Source organism: Patagioenas fasciata, chromosome W (genome assembly GCF_037038585.1).
Source record: "Patagioenas fasciata isolate bPatFas1 chromosome W, bPatFas1.hap1, whole genome shotgun sequence".
NCBI lineage: Eukaryota > Metazoa > Chordata > Aves > Columbiformes > Columbidae > Patagioenas > Patagioenas fasciata.
The window spans coordinates 60,319,519-60,334,668 of record NC_092559.1 but is presented as its reverse complement, the minus strand read 5'-3'; positions in this window follow the sequence as shown (position 1 = coordinate 60,334,668).

The window sequence follows — 15,150 nt, the reverse complement described above, 5'->3', positions numbered from 1 at the left end:
GCAGGCAAAGTCCACACAGCAGCCATTGTTAGTAGCAGCCCCTCCAAATCGGAGAAACAGTGCAACACAATGCTTCTCCTCGGGCTTCTCTCCAAGTCATTGTCCGTGCGTTCTTTCTGTCAGGGCTTCAGTTCTCTAAGTTCTTGATGGCGATGTTCAGGCAAATACTGCTCCATCTTTGGACCGACTCTCACAGCATGGCAGTCAAAAAGGCCCCAGGGAGATACCCCCCAAAAGGTGATGGACCCCCTGCCCTGTCAGACAGAGGGGAGAGACCTGGGACAGCCCCTGGCCTGTTGCTGTCAGGCAGAGGTAGGGGACCAAAAAGATGAGGAGGGTTGGAAACAAGTTCCAGTTTGGCGTCATGGGCAACCCCCCCTCCCTACCTGCTTTGCTTCCCCAAGTACCCCTCTGTAATAGGTTTGAGGCCCTGGATCTTGAAGGAGAGGTAGGTGAGGATGTGGGGGAAGGCCTGCCTATGAGGTCACATAGGAAGAGGTGGTTGACTCCACACCTCAAGACTGCCTCCGATAAGAAAGAAAGAAGGGTAATTGTAGTAGGCGATTCCCTTCTGAGAGGAACAGAGGGCCTGTTGGTGAGGCCTTCTACAGGCAGCTGAGAGCAGCCTCACAATTACAGGCCCTGGTTGTCGTGGGGTATTTTAACTACCCTGATGTTTGCCAGAAGGACTACTCAGCCAGCTATCCACAGTCCAGGAGGTTCCTCCAGTGCATTGATGATAACTGTAGCTGCCTGTAGAAGGCCTCGCCAACTTCCTTACCCTGATCTGTTGGCCTGTAATAGACACCCACAACAGCATCACCCATGCCAGCCTGCCCCTTAATTCTCACCCACAGACTCTCAACTTGCTCCTCATCTGCCCCTGGACAGTACTCAATACATTGTAGTTGCTCTCTCACGTAAAGAGCAACTCCACCACCTCACCTGGCTGGCCTGTCTTTCCTGAGAAGGACATAGTCATCCATGATCACATTCCAGACTTGAGCTGTCCCACCACGTCTCTGTAATTGCCACCAGATCATAATCTCCTGACCAAACACAGGTTTCTAACTCCTCCTGCTTGTTCCCCATGTTGTGTGCATTGGTGTACAGCCATTTCAGGGGGTGAGCTGAGCACACCAATTTCACCCTCAGGGGATGGGAGGCCTCCCTGTCTTCATCATTACCAGAGTGCTGCCCCACTGGTGCAAGCCCAGCTACAACCCCACCCCCCTTCGAATCTAGTTTATAGCTCTCCAAATGAGCCCTGCTAATTCCTGTGAGATAAACCTTTCCTTTTGCCCCAGTGAGATAAACCTTTCCCATGTATCACTGTCTGGACTTGTGTCTTATAAAACCAGACATTATCAAAGAACCCAAAGCCCTGCCTGTAGCACCAGTCTTGTAGCCAGTCATTTATGGACTGAATTCTTCTATTCCATCCCACGTCATCACCCAAAAATGGAAGGAGGGAAGAGAAAATAACTTGAGTCCCAGACTCTTTCACCAACCGTCCCAAGGCCTTGAAATCTTTCTTTGTTCCCCTCAGACTACGGGATGCAGCTTCCTGTTGGAAAGTAAAATGTGGGAAAATAAGATGTGTGGTTCCAGACACCTGGATGATAAAGGAAGATCAATACTAACATGACCATCCGGACGGTCGAAGACATAATACTAACATAATAATATATAAAAGGCCTTGGACAGATTACTTTGAAGTATCTTTCTCATAATTGTAAAAAGTTATAGCCCAGACTCGTGAGAATGGTATCTCAGGCCGGATAACCACCCCCAAGTGTCTGGGATGTGTGAATGTCCTTGGGCCTGGTCTGTGAATGAGTGGAAAAACAAGTGAGACAAACATCGCATGAGTTTAGTGTGTTTTTAAAAACAGTTAGTGGAAAAACACCTTTTGTAAACATCTTAGTCCTATAAAATTGCAAATGGTGAATAAAGAAGTTAGCCTAAGCCTAGGCCTAAGTCAGCTCTCTGCTTGGCCAGGCTCTGCGCTCCTTCCTGAACAAGATCTCTGCCTCTGCGTGAATTTCTGTCTGCGTCCCAGTATGCGTCGTTCCTAATCGCCGCAGCTTCCTCCCCATCTGTCTGGAAGATCAGCAGTGGGTAGTAGTCCGTTGAGTGCACCAGGTTGGGGAGTGCCCTGGTGATATCCCTGATCCGGGTTCCAGGTAGACTGCACACTTCTCTATGATGAGGATCAGCTCTGCATATTGGGCCCTCTGTTCCTCTCAGGAGGGAATCGCCTACTACAATTACCCTTCTTTCTTTCTTATCAGAGGCAGTCTTGAGGCTTGAGGTATCTTTTCACATGACATGTGCTTACATGCAAAAGAACAGTTACACCTGCATACAATATTGCATTATGAAGTTGTGTGATTCCCCTGAATTGAAAATGTCACATTCATCACAAACAAAATGTAAGAAATTTAGAACCCATGTACTTCCCTTTGTATGTTGTTGTTTTTTTTTTTTAAATATTTACAATGTCATTGTGTTCTATTTCTAATGCAAAACTTTACTTGTAATTCTAGACACTGTTGTAGCGTGACAGACAAAGATCATGGAAAAACTGCCAAAATATATGAGCAACAACCATACTTGGTTTTGCATCCCATTTAACAGAGCTGCAACATGTATTTTAAATTTGTTTCTTATGATTCAGTTTGTTCTGTTTTGTTTTGATCAGAGGGTTTTTGTTATAGTTTATCATTATAGCAGCACAGAAAATGACGGACACAGCCTTCTGTAGACACGAAGTAACATTAATCTCTTGGCCCATTCTCATGCATACCATCCTGAAGTACTACTTTTGATTACTGAATAAGGTTCTATAAGAGTAACTACTTGCATGTAAAGATGTTAAGACCTGCCAAGATCTCTCAGTACAAAGTAAAAAAGAAACAAATCCTTGGGTATGTAATTCATACAGGAAGATTTACAGAACAGTGCAGATAAAGCTTTTGTAAACCTGGATTTTTAAACCACCCTGACAGTATATATGTAAACAAATAATAAAAAAAAAATAATATTCTTTCTGGATAATATCTATATCTTCATTTTTCCTTTATATCACAGTATTGATGTTAAAATGTCAGATCGCTTCTCCCATGCTTTTCCAGCTTGAGTATCTCCAGGACAAAAAAATCATAGCAAACTGAAGCCTGATTTTATATTGCAGATCAGGTTCAATTTTTACAGCTCCTACATGATTTTTTAGTGTCACTTAGGACTCACCTGCCCCAAGGATTATCAGCTATGTCAATACAGACTTTCTTACTTCAGACAAGGCTCACTGACATTATGCTTGCTTTATAAAAGTACAGTAGACTCTATACAGAGCAAGTGGGGAAAGTGTAACGTGCTCTACATGGGACTATCCTATAGCTTAAATTAGAGAAATCATTTATTTCTTAGGTACATAAAAAACACTCATACCATTCACAAGCTGAAGATGCAGTTTCTCCCAGATATTTTACAGCCACTGAAAACAGGGAAGCACTGAATGATACCATACTGAAAATCAACTGCCCACTCTTTCAGGTTTGCAATTCAATGGCTCAGATCTCAGTTACACTGCAAATGACCTATAACTATTTCACAGTTCTCTGTCATTACGGTTTCCTGTCTGAAAGGCTCAATAAGTCAGACTCAAAAGACCAAATGTCCTTTTTCTGTTGCACAGCATCCAACACAAGCCTGTGGGCTCCTGTAGATAAAAACTTAGTGGTGTCAAGACCTTCAGATCACGTACTTATTAAGCAAGGCCCTGGAGTACAAAAAAGAGAAAAAGATGCCTTCACTGCTACTCTGCATGGTTCTCAGGCACCAGCTCTGTCCTAGAATATGAGACTATAGTCTTCTGCCCTTTGCCCTGCATGGAATCCTCTTCCAGCCAGCTCGAGTTGGGCTAGTTTTAGGGCTATTTCATTCTACTGCAATCACAAAAAGCAGACTAAATAGACAAGAGACTCTGGCCTTTGAGGCACTTTGTGTCTCAAAAATCATGATCTGAAAACATAATAAGCCTTATCTCAGATTTAAGAGATATGTGCAATCCTGTGCCAGATTGATGTGAAGATGCACAAAGACCCATGTGTAACAAATTTAATTGCATCTATCATTAATCAGCTGAAATGCCATACTGTGCATTTTACTATCAATAACACACCTATACAAGGACAGATGCTTTTTAATTATTTCAGTAATTAAGATTCTTCCTCTGGTCCTACATATCTTTTTTTCATGTAGGCAGCAATGAGACTGAAAAGGGAAAACCAAAGACAATCAAGAGGGACTTCAGGGCCTTGGGACGACTGGTTAAGGGATCAGGAGCACAAGTAGTGTTCTCCTCTGTCTGTCTCCCCCCCCCCCCCCCCAGTTGCAGGAAGACCCAGCAGATCAATACCTGGCTGCAGGACTGGTGTCACAGGTAGAATTTTCTGGTTTTTGGTCCTGGGTCAGTTTACATAACACTTGGCCTGTTAGCGACAAATGGGATGCACCTGTCTCAAAGGGATGCTTGGGCAGCAGTTATCAGGGCTCACTGAAAGAGCTTTAAACTGGGTTTGAAGGGGTAAGGGGAGAAAATCAGGCACAGCAGAAACAAACCCAAGGGTGGCATGCCAGCATTTGAGGGATGGGGTGCTAGCAAGGCCCTTTGATCTGCTGTCTCAGTGGAGACAGGGGATAGAAAGCCATGCAGTAGAAGAGACACAAGTGTTATAGATGTGTTAGATTCCACAGAAGCCCCTGAGAATGGCCGCAAAAGAATGGGGTCTTCTCACTGGAAAAAGGTGGCATAATCAATAGCCCATCATGCAGCAGAAAAACTACGATGTAGTTGCCATCACAGAAACATGGCGGAATGACTCCCACAACTGGAGTGCTACATTGGATGGCTATAAACTCTTCAGAAGGGATAGGCAAGGAAGGAGAGGAAATGGGGTAGCCCTGTATGTTAGGGAGTTTTGATTGGCTGGAGCTTAATGAGGGTGATGATAGGGTTGAGTGTTTATAGGAAAGAATCAAGGGGAAAGGCCAAGAAGGCAGATATCCTGGTGGGAGTATGTTATAGACCACCCAACCAGGATGAAGTGATACAGGAAACCTACTAACACACACTTAAAGAGCTAACCCTTAACCCACATAGCAATTGCCGAGCTTAGAGCTTTGTGTGTTGTATGAGAAACAGGAGTTCACTGATGACTTCGCAGGCCTTGTAAAGATAAGCTGCATCCTTGGGTGAACAAGATAACAGAATCTTGGGCACAGGACAGGAGATAAGCCAGTTCTAACCAGCTCATCAGTTTGAGCCGCAGCGAACTCAGCACACCAGGCCAGAGGAAAAGTGTACAGTGAAGAAGATCCCGGCCCATGACCACCAGGTGGCACTGCGCAGGCGCAACTGGGAGTGGCCAGAAGTGGAGACTATGGAAATGATTTCCCAGAACTCATTGTAATAAGAACCACCTTCTCGAGGACAGGTTATGTATATGTATAGGCATTCCTAGAATTTTCATAAATATGTAATACTTTACAGTATTTAAACAAGTTTGTGGCTGCTGAGCATTTGCCACACCTGGGAGGAGTTATCCCCATGTGTGCCCAATAGAAATAATGGATTGATGTTTAATATGCTGGTTTTTGACATCTGTAAGAAATTGCAAAAGGTAAATGGGGCTGAGGAATGTAACTATTGCTCAGCTAATTGGAATTGCATATAAAGTGTATTATGGCTGGAATGAAATGGAAAAACAAAAAAGCAAAATATGTCAGGCCTGTGCTGTACAGCTTGAACATAAATTTCAGGCCTGTGTCAAGCTGCAAGATAAACTCAGCTCATTGTAATCGAAGAGTCTGCCAGAGCCTGGCAGCTCCCACTTGGTACCAGTGATTATACTGTCTTGCCTATATCTAAACTGCAGCAAGAAGAGAAGAAAAAAAAAGTAGAAAAACCTGTCTGCCCACTGCTAAAGTGGTGAAAGGGGGGGGGGGCGGGGGCGGGGGCGGGGGCGGGGGCGGGGGTGGGGGCGGGGGCAGGGGCAGGGGCAGGCAGCCGGATACCTCTCAGGGTAGCCTCTTGCACCCGAAATAGTGCAAGCTCCCCCTTAGAGAAGTTACAGAAACTAAGAGCAACAGAAAGTAGGAATTTGGAAACGTTGTTAGATAAAGCCTGGAGAGTATTTAGTAACTGGGAAGAGGAAGATTGTTAAAAAGATAGGCGTAGCAGCACTGCAGGAAAGTAGGGAGCTGAGAACTAAAAATGTTAGAAGGCTTTGAAAGCCTTTAGAGAGAGATCAATGTACATTGGAAAAATGAATGTTGGGAAAGGAGGGAAGGAAATAGGCAGAGAGAGAACCGGGTAGTAGGAAGTTTTGAAAAAGACTGACAGGGACCTGTGGAATCTACCCTAGCAGATCCACTGGTTATAATGAAGCTAGGGAAGAACAAAAACAAGTGAAATTTTTTGGTAGATGGCCAATAAGTAACGATTACATAGTAGTAAAGGGAGCCACTGGCCAAAGTGAGCAACTGTTCCCATAGAAGCCAAGATTAATGAAGTTGTGAACCAAGTGTATCCCAGAGTATGGGTTACTGATATGCCTGGAAGCACCAAAAATGCCCCACCTGTCGAGGTAAAAATCAAAGAACGACAGCAGCCAGTAAGGATAAAAAAATACCCTTTGAAAAGAGAGGACAGGGAAGGAATTTGGTTGGTAATAGAGAAATTACTGCAAATCAGGTTATTAAAGGAATGTGAGTCCAGTTATAACACCCCTATATTGCCTGTCCACAAGCCGGACAGGTCATATCGGGTGGTTCAGGACTTAGAAGCTATAAACAAAATAACCGAGGACCTCTACCCAGTGGTAGCAGACCCATACACCCTTCTGACTGTATTAACCCTGATTTGATTTGGTTTACTGTTTTAGATTTAAAAGATGCCTTCTTTTTGCCTCCCTCTCCATGAAGCCAAACAGACAATATTTGCATAACCCTAGAAGTGGGCGTAAAACCCAGCTCACGTGGACGTTGTTGCCACAAGGATTTAAGATCTTGGGAAGCCCCCTTTGATGAGGATACAATATCAGTGCTACAATATGTGGATGACATTTTGATCACTACCAGAACAAAGGAGACATGCATAACCCGGACCTGCGGGGTGTGCACTAACAGCCACAGACCAGAAGCACCTACAATGGAATAAAGAAGCTACACGAGCCTTTGAAGAACTTAAAAAGACTTTGATGTCAGCCCCTGCTTTAGGACTCCCAGATGTGAGTAAAACATTTTTTTTTATTTTCTCATGAGAAGCAGGGAATAACCTTGGGTATACTGGCACAGGATCTTGGCCCATATCGACCATGGGTCAGAAAATGACTGTGCTAGTATCCCACACGGTGTTGGAAAGTAAAAATGTGGGAAAGCAAGATGTGCGGTTCCAGCCACCTGGATGATAAAGGAAGATCAATACTAACATGACCATCTGGATGGTCAAAGAAATAATACTAACATAATCAGATCATAATAATATATAAAGGGCCTTGGAGAGATTGTGTTGAAGCACGTTTCTCATAATTGTAAAGAGTTATAGCCCAGACTCGTGAGAATGGTATCTTGGGCCGGATAACCGCCCCCAAGTGCATGGGATGTGTGAACGTCCTAGGGCCTGGTCTGTGAATGAGTGGAAAAAACAAGTGAGACAAACATCGCATGAGTTTAGTGTGTTTTTAATAACAGTTAGTGGAAAAACACCTTTTTGTAAACATCTTAGTGCAGGCCTGTACCTGTAAATCCTAGAAATTTTCAATGGTGAATAAAGAAAGCAGCCTAGGTCAGCTCTCTGCTTAACCAGGCTCTGTGCCTTTTTTCCAGAGCAAGATCTCTGCCTCTGCATGAATCTCTGTCTGCGTCCCAGTATGCGTCGTTCCTAATCCCCGCAACACAGTGTCTATAGTTCTAGAATCAAAAGGGGGACTTTGGCTTTCCCCACAAAGGTTTCTCAAGTATCAGGCTAAATCAGGGTGGAACAGGATGATGTAGAAATTATCATCACTAACATTGTCAACCCAGCTTCTTTCCTCAGTGGTAACATTGGAGAATCAGTTCATCATGATTGCCTGGAGACCATCGAAGCAACATACTCCAGTCGACCAGATCTAAGGGACAGTCCTATGGAAAACGCTGAGAACTGGTTTATGGACGGAAGCAGCTATATCCTGAACAGTGAAAGGCATGCTGGTTACGCTATAACTACTAGCCATGAAGTGATGGAATCTGGACCTCTGCCTAAAAGTACTTCCACACAAAAGGCAGAAATAATTGCCCTTACTCATGCTCTGGAACTAGCTCAAGATAAAACTGAACATTTATACGGACTCTAAGTATGCTTTCGGGGTCGTGCATGGTCACGGAGCAATTTGGAAAGAAAGAGGACTCTTGAACTCTCAAGGCAAACATATCAAACATGTGGATGAGATATTGAAACTATCGGAAGCAGTTCAACTTCCTAAGAAGGTGGCAATCGTACATATCAAGCCACACCAGAAAGTGAGCTCTGGAACTGGAAAAGGGAATGAGCTGGTGAACAGAGAGGCAGAACAAGGAGGTAAAAATAGAAAGTGCCCTAGTCCCTGACAGGCAGGCCTCTTTGGAAAGTAAGCCAGAGTATACTGAGAAAGATCAGAAACTTATTATAGATTTAAAGGAATCATATAATTAGGAAGGGTGGGCTCACACCCCACAGGGAAAACTTATTGTCACCTCCTATTTAGTTTGGCCTTCAGTAAGAGAAGAGCACAGGAAGGGACACTGGGGAACAGAAGCACTATATAAACATTTGATTAGAAATACAGTAGCTAGAAATTTTTATACTTCCATAAGGCAGGTGACACAGCAATGCAATCTTTGCCTCCAGACTAATCCTAAGAATACACGCAAACCAGAAATGGGTCAAATTGGAAAAGGAAATGGGCCTGGGCAATGATGGCAAATTGATGTTTTGAAACTCCCAAGAAAAGAGGGGTACGGATATTTCTTGGTATTAACCAATACCTTTTCAGGTTGGCCAGAAGCATTCCCTTCCAGAACAGCAAAAGCCTGGGAGGTGAGAAGAACATTAGTACAAGAAACACAAGTTTTGGAGTTCCAGCTGTTATATCCTCTGATAGAGGGCCACATTTTATTTCAAAAGTTGTACAGCAAGTCGGTCAGCACTTGGGAATAGACTGGCAACTATATACCCCATAGGGGAAGAAGTTATGACTTCTTATATGGTGGCATTGGGTAAACAACATAACAAAATTGGGAAACATGTTTGGGACTCAGCAGGGGTTTGGATGGGCCAGTACATAACATCCAACCGGGAGATTATGTGTATGTGAATTCTCTTGCAGAAAGGTGTTGGAACGATAAAGGAGTCAGCATTCCGATTGAATGTGAATCATGCAAAAGCCATTTATTACAGAAACAAGCCTCCTTATATGTGCAACTATTCTCTGATCACGCATCCACGCTCCAAGCACGCATTCGCTAATTGGATATCATCTATGTTCACGAGCTGTCCACGCGCTGAAGTCTCACTGCTGATAGGTCCGTTGATTTACACCACGTTGGGGCCTTGTTATTTTGGAGATGGTTTTTCCTTTTTTTTTTTGTTTTTTCTCCTTTCTCTTCTTGCTACAGTTCAGATATAGCCAAGGCCACACAGCTGGCATAATCGCTGGTACAAAGTAGGAGGCTCTGGCAAACTCCTCGATTGCAATGACCTGAGTTTATCTGGCAGCTTCACACAGGCCCGAAATCCATGTTTAGGCACAGGACTGGGATATTTTGCTTTTTTGTTCTCCCATTTCACTCCAACCATAACACACTTCATACACAATTCCAACCAGCTCAGGAGTTGCCACACTCCTCAGCCCCATTTACCTTTCACAATTTACAGATGTCAAAATACAGTATATTAAGCATCAATGCATTATTCCATTTTCCTAGATCCAAATCAGTTCACATTCCAGCAACTTTTAAATACAACTTCATACAATACCAAGTTCACATCCATCATAGCATTTAGGTGTTTGTTTGTTTCTTTCTTTTTTTTTTTTTTCAATGCAAAGCAGAGTTTAACAATTTAAATTCTTTTCTGGTCTCCAAATTAACAGATGACAATACAAGCAATTACTCTAATGTGCAAGGATGCATCCTAAGGGGGAGCAAGGTGGAATTTTAGCAGTGGAACCGATTCCCATTTTGTAATTATCTCCCTAAACAAAATTCTTTTGGTACCAAATAGAATTATGCAAATTAAAATACTGAGCTTAGATATGAAAACCAAATACCAAGTTCAAATATGCGGATAGATCAGAGTTACACTTATTCAAGACAATATCTCCATTTTAGCATTGCACCTTGTCGAGGGTTAAGATTGCGTGGTGACAATCAAACCCTGGCAGATGTACTGTTAACCTCCTCTCCCCCCCACTTCCCCCTTTTGCCCCTCCCTCTCCCCCCTTCCCACTCAGGACAGGCGATCGGGAGGGAAAGAAGGACAGAGAGAAGAGAGTTGGAAAAGTTAAAGATGTTTTACTAATGCTACGAATAAGATTAGAGAAAATAATACAAAATATACAAAACCAATCTTGTAAGTCTCAGCAACTGCAGAACCAGCACCCAAAGTCCTGGATTAGACTCTGTAGCCAACCGGAGCTGGATTCAGTCTCTTACTAGGCCTCAGTTCGCAGGGACGACCAGCAAGGTCCTCTCCTAATGTCAGCCATGAGGAAAAAAGGGAAAAAGGGACGAGATCCTCGTGATCTCCCACTTTTATATGAAGTATTCACGTGAATGGAATGTTATACACCATTGGTCAGTCTCTCGGTCATCAGTTTCTCGTTGCCCCTCTCGCGAGATGTCCATCCGTGCTTATCAATAAGTTTGCATTCCATTGCTAGGTTTAACCAAAACATGTGTTGGGTTCTCCAGGAAAATGCAGCTAACATGAAGGCTTTAGCTGACAGGCAAATTCACTAAAAGAGAAACTTGTTTTTAACAAAACCAGGACACACCTTTGGACCGCCTACTGCTCAGCCAGGTAGCAGTGCTGCTGGGTCTCCCTGACAGAACAGGTCAGTGCGCGCTGGACCCCAATTGGCACCCGCCCCCCTGCCGCTGCAACAAGCTGGACCGGGCAAGGCTTTTAGTAGTGTGTCATCTGGGGTGCTACAACTCTTATCCCAAAACCAGGGTTCTTTACTTGATGTGCATACAAACGAGCCAAATCCAACACACCGAGATGAGACACAGCCTATCACAGAGTTGTGCAAGTCTGGACATTGGAATAAAGCTAGCATTCTAGAAAGAAAAGTAACAGCTATTACACGTAAAATCTTATCATCACGTTCACGTGGCAAGGAACTAAGTTACTCATGATCTTCTGTATTATCACAAAACGCACTTTTTGAGTCAACGGATTCTCATGATTTAACAGTCTGTGAACTTACTGTACCATATAACAGACAAAGACCTATTAAACTGTAATATTCTTAAGCAGATACCTACAAAGAAAACAGGTTAATAAGGAAAGCATCTTGCAGACTTCAGCAAGTTTACTGTGACCTGTGTGTTATCAGTTAACTCTCTCTCAGCTTGTTGAAGTTCAAACCACCCCGCCTGTAAAACTGTCTGAAATGATTTAATGATCTCTTGTAGGGATTTATTTTGTCCTACTCTTCTCACCTTAAAAAACAGCATTAATTGCAAATGTTATACTTCAAGATTCTATTCTCCGGATACTTTTCCCAATCATTTAACTTATAGAGCAGCCACCATTAATTACAATATTTCACAAGATCTTCCTTCCTCCTATTTCCAAGTGCTTTCCTATGTTTTAAAACACCTCCCAATAGCGATTTCTTAGGAACACAACTGAAAACAGTAATTTCTGACCCCATCTTGTAAGTAAAAACCATGAGAAGAGGGAGGGAGGTGGGGAAAGCACAGGGCTGCTTGCAGAGAGAGTGGGAAAAATGGGGAGAAAGTTTTACGGTGTACTTATACCACAAAGAAACAATTCTAACAACAACCAGTGAAACAATTAACTCACATTCCTGACACGCTGCTTGATTTTCAGAGGGACAATACACAGAAGCATGTAACATGTACTGTAAAACCCACAGATAACACATTGATAGCAAACATTAGCATTCTCTACTGCTAATTTCAAGACCAGTGCTTCCTTAACTTCTAAGTTTTCAGCCTGCTTATTGATAGCCTCTTGAAGATGGTCAATAAATTGCATGTAATTCTCACTGGGACCCTGATAGTAGTTATAAAAGATTTGGCTGCTTTGTTGTTTTCAGACACCTCTACTATAGCTTTATATGCAAGGTCTGTTGACTGCCTGAGGATTTCAGAAACTAATAGCGCCGGTGATTGTGGTGTGTCAATTAGTGTCTGTTCCAAGAGTTGGGAGATACCTGCCCCTTTCAACGAGTCCCCATCGTTCCGTCCTAAATGATCTATAGCTGTTACATTGCATAGGTCTACTTTTGCTTGAGTCTTTCATAGTTTTTATCTGATCTCGGGGCAACATGTACACATACTCCTTTTCCTGTTAACTTTTGAAAAAAATGCTGCAAACCCCCGTCCTCATCCGAGTCCTCAGATAATGCGGACTTGAATGGTGCTGGAGAATCATTAGTAACAGGGGCGTTCAGAACAGTGCACAGTCTCGCCAATATTTTCTAGCATCATAATTATTCGTATTACCTGAGTCCCCAGGAGCACCCCCTTTCCTGTCACAATCATCATGACTGCATTGCCAACTGTTGGATTCACTCGCTAATAGCTGATCTGATCTTTCACGCAGTTCTTCTGCCCAGTTCTTATCCAGTGACTCCTTCTGCTCTCTCGTGGAAGTTGGAGGGTTAAAAGATGTTAAAGGCAGATACAAATTGGTAAAAGGACTGACAGTACACTTATTTATGACCTTAGCATTCTCAGCTTTCACAGGTTCTTTGGGCAAGTTGTCTGACTCCAATCCTCTGGACTTGCTGTTCTCACCAGGGTTGGACAATGGTACAGGAGGCCACACACTCGGCATTTTTCCTCCCCCCCGCCCCGGACTGCTGAGCTATCGGGGGTGCCAAAAGCACAGCAGGGGATGGAGTAGGGAGAGTATCAAAGACACGAATCGGGTAAACTTCACAGTGACTTTCAGGATTCTTATCAGACTGCAACGCTGCAAAAATTCCGGCAGCAGCAGACCATTCAGCCTTAAGATCTTTTAAGGTAGTGACTATAAGCTTCCATGTAGTTACTAATGATTTAGCTTCTTTATCTCCATTGCTGACTTTATCCCATGATTTCTGCCCTATATCGTCCCAAAGTTCAAGTTGAAGTTTTGAGTCACTAATGCTCATAACAGTCTTTTCAGGTTTAAATTGCTTCACTGTGGTAATTATCAGTTTCCAGGTGGTTACAAGGCCGAGAATATATTTTTCACTGTGACTAATTGCCTTCCACAACACAGTTCCCACTTTTTCCCAAGTCTTTATTTGAAAAACTCCTAACAGGTCAGCAGGAAACCCATTGCCTCTGCACCAAATTAATAGTCTTTCGAGGTTACTCTCCTCATATTTCACCCCTCTCTTAGAGAGAATATGCGAGAGGAGCCGCAGTATTTCTTCTTCTTCTTTAAAAATATTCTGCCCCATCTCCTCTCGCCCCCAGCTGCTCACCTCTTTGGGTGTCCGTTGCAACGATATCGGATCCTTTATCCCTCCTCTGTCCCTTCTGTAGCAATCAATCAGGGGTCACGCAGCCCACAGACTGCGTCCCGGTCAAAGTCCAGCCGAGCCGTTCCAGTTGGGGCTCGCTCCCCGCAGCAGTTGTCCGCCTTCCGTAAATTCTCCTTATGGATCATGTCGGGGTCACCACTTGCGAGGGCGAAAACTCACGGACTCCACACAATCCAATATGAATTAAAGCAAAGCCATTTATTACGGAGACAAGCCTTCTTATATACACAGTTATTTCTTGATCATGCGTCCGCGTTCCAAACACGCATTGGCTGATCGGATATTGTCCATGTTCAGGTCTTGTTATTACAGAATTACCTCACTCTCATAACAGGTGTTGTTTTTCAGCCTTCGCGCCGGCCTTGGAGTTGCTTTGTCTAGTTCAGAAATAAATCTCTATCTAACAGAAACCCATCCACACAACAGCCTTAAGAAAATCCCTTAAATCTCCCACACTGGACATCCGTAAATCGATGGGTCTGGATGGGGTGCACCCGTGGGTGCTGAGGGAGCTGGCTGAGGTCATTTCTGGACCGCTCTCCATCATCTTTGCCAAGTCTTGGGAAACGGGAGAGGTGCCTGAGGACTGGAGGAAACCAAATGTCACTCCAGTCTTCAAAAAGGGCAAGAAGGAGGACCCGGGTAACTATAGACCTGTCAGCCTCACCTCTATCCCTGGGAAAGTGATGGAACGACTTATCCTTGGTGCCATCTCAAGGCATATCAGGGATAAGAGGGTCATTAGGGGCAGTCAACATGGCTTCGCCAAGGGGAAGTCATACTTGACCAACCTCACTGACTTTTATGAGGACATAACAAGATGGATGGATGATGGCAGAGCAGTGGATGTGGTCTACCTTGACTTGAGTAAGGCATTTGACACAGTCTCCCACAGCATCCTTACAGCTACACTGAGGGAGTGCAGTCCGGATGATCGAGTAGTGAGGTGGACTGCGAACTGGCTGAAGGGAAGAAGCCAGAGAGTCCTGGTCAATGGGGCGGAGTCTCTATATTTTTATATCACAATAGATGTGATTCTATAAGCTTTCTTATTATTCATGCTGTATTTAAATATTCTCCCTTTCAGAAAGATCAGTTTCTAAACCACAGGATATGTAAGAAGGGATATGGTTTTGTAACATATGTAATGTGATCCACACCAGAAAATATTGCCCAGGTTGGGAGAAAACTAAAAGGATAAACGCAAATACGTGGTTTCTCTTTGTTAATGATCTCTCAAATGTCTGCAGATGAGCTTGCCTTTGCTATCAGTCTGAGCACTTTGTAATGGATGCTATAATACATCCCTTTGTTCAGTGTGAGCAAGGATGGTGTT